We start from the raw sequence: 6,036 nt of genomic DNA on the forward strand, positions 1-6,036 counted from the left end.
TCTGTGATTTGTGGGTACTACAGGGAATAGACGTAAGAGTTTCTTTGCCCTGGGATCTGGATGTGGCCTACACATTGCAAGTGAAAGTTAGTAGTATGAGATTTCGGAGGTGGCAGGTAGACTGAAGCTATCTTGGGTGGTGGACACAATGGTTTCACACGCAGGAGTCTTGGCAACAGCCTTGTGTTCCCAAGACAGTCTTTCCCTTGGGGCTCTAGAAGAGCTGAGATGTCCATAGAGGCTTCCCACAGGTTCTTGACCCCTCAGAGTTAGGGGTCTGCACTGACCTGTGCTCCTTCAGGCTTCCTAACAGTCTAAAGATGGAAGTCTCTATTATATAGAAAAATTGTAACAAACAGTTCTGTTGAGAGTGTCTCCAGGGACTTCTATTTACAGACTGGACTTTTACTAGCACAGTGGCTCCACACCATTTGATGCCACTGAGAAGACCTTATTCAAGGATCCTCGGAAATCCCCTCAGACTTAGGAAGCTCAAGTATAGGAAGAGACCCGGGGACCATGAGTAGAGTCCAGATAGGAACTTCTCTCCTGTCACAGGGAAAGGGAAATGAAAGTATTTTCTAAAGTTTCCCAAATGTACTAATTTCCTGAGGAGAACCAATCAGTGCTTTAGAACTCAGCCATATCATAAGTTGCTGCAAAACACCTGAGGGTGAAGGTGCTATTACAACATACAAAATGTTTTTCTATAAAATGCCTGTTTACCATATATTTATGAGCACCTTAAGAACAACTTAGTATGCCAGCCAGCAAAGGGCAGGCATAACAACATCAGACTTGCTTTTTCCTCTGAGAGAGGAGATGAAAAGCCTAAATCATCGGAGCCGACTCTCAGCAGAGACTGATACGGTAGAACTCTCATCTGGACCATTCTTTTGCCTCCAGGAAGTGTATTTCTTAACAGTTTTAGGGCAACACTGTGCTGTGGATCTCTCCCAAGTGATCCAAAAACCAGGGTCAGGGGATGTTCAAAACCCTTGGATGTGATTAGATAATCAGTAATGGTAGGGTTTTCTCCCTCATGATTTGTGAGGGCAGCTGTGGGGCAAATAAGACATCAGCATAGTAGTGTGGAAAATCCACCCTGAGCGTATGTGTCATGACTGATATTCAACAGTGAACTCACCATCAGATGGCCTGCCTCACTGACAGGTCTCTCTTCACTGGTTGTATTCAGATTCCAGCCCTTTCTATGTGTGGTTTAATTGTCCTTATTATGGTCCCGTATGTTCAGAAACATCAGGGCCAGAGTGTTTTAACTTTCTGTTTTCTCAGGAGAGAATATCAAAATAAATTCTTAGGAACAGAATTTCAATAATTTATGTCATGAGGACAGCAGTCATGATGTTATGACATGAGGAAGGTTATGGTCAAGCTTTCCTGTAGTTTCTTATCTCTATTACTGCCAGTAAAATAGGCTCTGCCCAATTTGCTCTACCGTATTCATCAACCTGATTCCTCAAGTGAGGTGTGTCCCCCCAGTCTACTCCAATCTCTGGTCATATTTCAAATAGTAGAGATTAGAGTCCACGGTTTCCAGTAACCACCACCTATGACATCTCTAACATCCATGTATAGTTAGGGGAATGTTGAAACTAACTTTCACCTCTGATGTTCTCTAAATATGGTACAGTGCCATGGATTCCCAGCTCTTGGACTGAGTTGTCCCTCTGGGACACTAGGACATGGAGGTGAATCTTAAAGCAATAAGAAGCTTCTTAAGTGAAACTCTGTCACACAACACTGCCAAAATCAGGCATTCTCCATGGCATGACAATTTACCATCTCTTAAGATGGTTTATTAGCCCTGAATTAGCATCCCCAGCTGTCACAGCACAGAGGAATCATCTGTCATTAGCTCTCACTTTGGTGTGTTTCCATTGACTCTCCTCTCACTATTAAGCTTCAAGCACATCTCTTTCTAGCATTTGGGCTGAAATGGAAGAGTCTGTGAGTAACTTCACAACATTCTTAAAAACCTGATATTTTGTGTTGTTATTTGGTTGTGTGTTTATTTGATTAAGAACTTTATTTCTTTATCTAATGAATGAAGTGGTTCCTTTCCTGAACCATTTACAAGAGCCCTTCCCTTAGTAACAGATGTACCATCTCAGAAGGTCTTTGTGATTGGCTGTACCTTAAGTGATTTGAATTTTTAATGTCAGACCTTCTCTTTTCTTCTAGTCTTGTCACTTCTACCCCAGTCTAAGGCTCTACTGCCCCCATCAAAGCACCAAAGAAGAAAATGGCCATAAATGGAGTCCTGGTGCTAGGATTTCTTATCGTGGCTTTCCTGATGTGTCCTCAGGAATCCGGGGCTATCAAAGGTAGGTGCTGAGAGAATCAAATCTAGGGATATGAGCTCTGAAAGCACTGGAGAGATGAACTGTAGACACTTGCAGGACAATCTTTGAAGTGAGCAAAATGATGACAGGTATTATGTTGCTATAAATCTGAAAGTATAGCAAATTGTAGTCTGGAGATGTTCTCAGCTCCTGTACTTAGGTGAATACATGCTGCTTAAATTTTGGCATGTGAATCTTATCAGCATATTTTGAGCACAGATATTATATTGATGATCACTAGAAAGGAACATCGCCCCAGAGCAAAAATCTATCCAGGGAGACGGAATGCCAGGTACCTGATATGAATTGAAGTATATATGTGTATAGATATCAGAACATTTGTCTTCTAGGTAGTGAATACAATCTTGTATGCCAATTTTATATCCATTGACCGAAGAGAATTCAATATTTCATTTGATTCCAGAGTTCAGAACATAGCCTTTTAAAGAGTGTCTCCCTATTCTTAAAACTGCAATAGTCTGAGAAATTCACACAACTAAGCCTGAAGTGTATTCAATGGCTGGGAAAATACAGTGAGTGATCAATTCCTTTTTAGCAGCTGCTGGTGAATTTCCAAAGAGTGAATCACTTCACAGCTTGCCACATGGAGCTTAACAACAGCTTCACAACACTGAGGGATATTCATCCCTCTTTCCCTTCAATCCACCCTGTCTACTCTGTCCCTTTATTTCTGCCTTAGAACTCTGTTCAGCCTGGATGTCCTCCACCTGACGCTCATCTTCAGACTCATCCCTGCCCTCCATCACTCCTTCACTCTGTATGGTTCCACTCCATATGGTTCCACTGCCCCTCCCAACATGTTTTTCTCACATACTGGATTCTTCTTACTCTCTTCCACCTGGTACCCACTCTGACACCCTTTCCTGTCTTTTCAGAGGAGCATGTGATCATCCAGGCTGAGTTCTATCTGAAGCCTGACTCATCAGGCGAGTTTATGTTTGACTTTGATGGTGATGAGATTTTCCACGTGGATATGGAAAAGAAGGAGACAGTGTGGCGGCTTGAAGAATTTGGACGTTTTGCCAGCTTTGAGGCCCAGGGTGCCTTGGCCAATATAGCTGTGGACAAAGCTAACCTGGACATCTTGATAAAGCGCTCCAACCACACCCCAAACACCAATGGTAACTTCTACACCGCTACACATTGGAATCCTAACTTTGAAACAGATGCTTTGGCTTGTGTTACATTTTTGTGACTGACTTTCCCTCCCAGGGGCCTAGAGTCGCCATCAGCAAGCCCCTACCTCTCATGCCAAAGGCCCAAGAACAATGTATGAGTTTATTCCTTTCCTGAGGTGCTCACATCTTATCCTCATCACCCACAGTGACTCATACTGTGAGTCATTGCCCCAAATCTATGCCAGGAGACACAGGAATAAAATTATACCCGTTACTTAAAGTATCCCAATATATCTTATACCATAACATTGGTTCCAATTCATGGGGGAGAGTATCAGAGATAGGTATCTGAGACTGTGGCATAGATTCTCGGGACACATTTCCAATTGCTTTTTCAAAAGCTTCAGTGGGAGGGAGAGGGTATAGCCTAAGCAGGGAGGCCTAATTTCTGTCATGCGTCCCCAGAACCTCCCAAGGTGACAGTGCTCTCAAACAGCCCTGTGGAACTGGGAGAGCCCAACATCCTCATCTGTCTCATCGACAAGTTCTCCCCACCAGTGATCAATGTCACGTGGCTTCGAAATGGAAAGCCTGTCACCACAGGAGTGTCAGAGACCATCTTCCTGCCCCGGGAAGACCACCTTTTCCACAAGTTCCACTATCTCCCTTTCCTACCCTCGGCGGAGGATGTCTATGACTGCAAAGTGGAGCACTGGGGTTGGATGAGCCTCTTCTCAAGCACTGGGGTATGGACCATCCGTCAATCTCCTTTCTTCTATGGTTTCTTCCTATGATGCTTTGTCTGGTGCTTTGAGACCCAGAGTACTGTAACTCATCCATAACCATTGCTACAAATCCTATTCCTTGTCTTATCCCATTATTCAGCTCCCACTTGTTAATCTGCATTCCCTTCATATATCATTCTGTCTTCCTCTTATTTAGGTGACTAATAACTCTTCATTGATTAAATGTCTACATTTGCATCTAAGTGCTTTTCCAGACCATGATCATTACTTCTGTACCATACTCTGTTTTATTTTCCCCAGAGTTTGATGCACCAACCCCCCTCCCAGAGACAACAGTGAATGTGGTGTGTGCCCTGGGCCTGGTCGTGGGTCTGGTGGGCATCATTGTTGGAACCATCTTCATCATCAAGGGCATGCGCAAGGTCAATGCTGGTGAACGCCGAGGGCCTCTGTGAGGCATCCACAGGTGGGTTTAATGTGGGCAGAGGAAGACATACATGGAGTTTTCCAAGGGTAGGAAACAGCACGGGACAGAGGATTGTGATGCCTTTAAAGTGATAAAAGTCATGGCTCTTGCTAGGATATCTTTGCTAGGATAGAGCCAGACATTGACATCATCTGGTATCCCAAAGCTTCAAGATCCCTTATTTCTTTCTGTACATGTGTACCTAGACCAAAAGTTGAGTCTTGGAGATTATCTCCACTACCTAAGACCATTGTTTCACATCAGAGTATTGAATCCAAGTGTTCAAGGAAACATTTGGGCACTTCCTGGTTTGTATTTCCTGAGGCAGACCTTCAGTTAAGAGGGTTTCCAGAGTTTGGCTCACTTGGGGTTAGGGCAGATTCAGTGCATGAAATGAAATTCTCTTGAAGGTCAATACCTATATTTGCTTCTCTAATCTGAAAAGTGATGTTGAAACTTCCAAGAGAAGATAAGGCAGTGCTCTGCTCATTCATCCTTACTCAGAGTGTAGGGGATGCAGTTCATGTTGGAACAGTGGATTTAGGTTGTGTTTACTGGACAGATGTGAGTCGAATGTTATGAGGCTTTTCCAAAACAAAGGATTAAGGGAGAAGAAAAAGGATCTGAAAAAAAGAGCTTAAAATACTCCTCTTAATCTTTAGTAACCATGTATGTCTTTCTACAGGCAGTGGCTTTTCCCAAAGAGAAGATCAATGAAGAAATTTGTGCCTTGAAAGCTGTATAAGCCTGGCAATATCCCAATTGCTCACCTCACTGAAGACAACTATTTTGCAGCATTTTCAGCCCTTTAGCTATTCTAAGAATAATGATGCCTTCCTGATCTATCCAGGCTCTGCTCTGGAGTTATTCCCTGTTTACTGCCCTTCTTGGGTCTATTTTTCTCCATTTTCTACCATCATTTGATCATCACCATGTGTTGCCTCTGGAACAGACCCCAGAGGATCCCTTCTCTGCCCGGAAACACTTTGAATGTTCAATTCAAACATCTCTTCACACTTATTGCTTGGGTTTCTCCCAACTGTGATTGTGTTTTTTTTTTTAAACACAATAAACTTTTGATGTTCTGAGGGAAAGTTTGGTGTGTAAGCCAGTTCTTCACAGAGACTAGAGAATATATACGATTCTTTCTTCCGAAATGCATGAATGTTGAATGTCTGTGATAAGTTCTGTAAGTAATCAGAAATATCTAGGTTCATTAGGACCATGCCTCACTTGTAGCATCCATAAGCAATTCAGTTGCTGTGATCCAGTCCCCCTATGGAAAACCCTAGAGTAGAGTTCGTTGGGAGATCTCTACT

General features: G+C 43.0%; 1 pseudogene; it reads left to right on the forward strand.

Annotated features, from left to right (window-relative positions):
* Positions 1–2,217: 2,217 nt before the first annotated feature.
* On the forward strand, positions 2,218–5,811 carry LOC115513786 (annotated as a pseudogene).
* The last annotated feature ends 225 nt before the right edge of the window (positions 5,812–6,036 follow it).

Source organism: Lynx canadensis, chromosome B2 (assembly GCF_007474595.2).
Source record: "Lynx canadensis isolate LIC74 chromosome B2, mLynCan4.pri.v2, whole genome shotgun sequence".
Taxonomy (NCBI): domain Eukaryota; kingdom Metazoa; phylum Chordata; class Mammalia; order Carnivora; family Felidae; genus Lynx; species Lynx canadensis.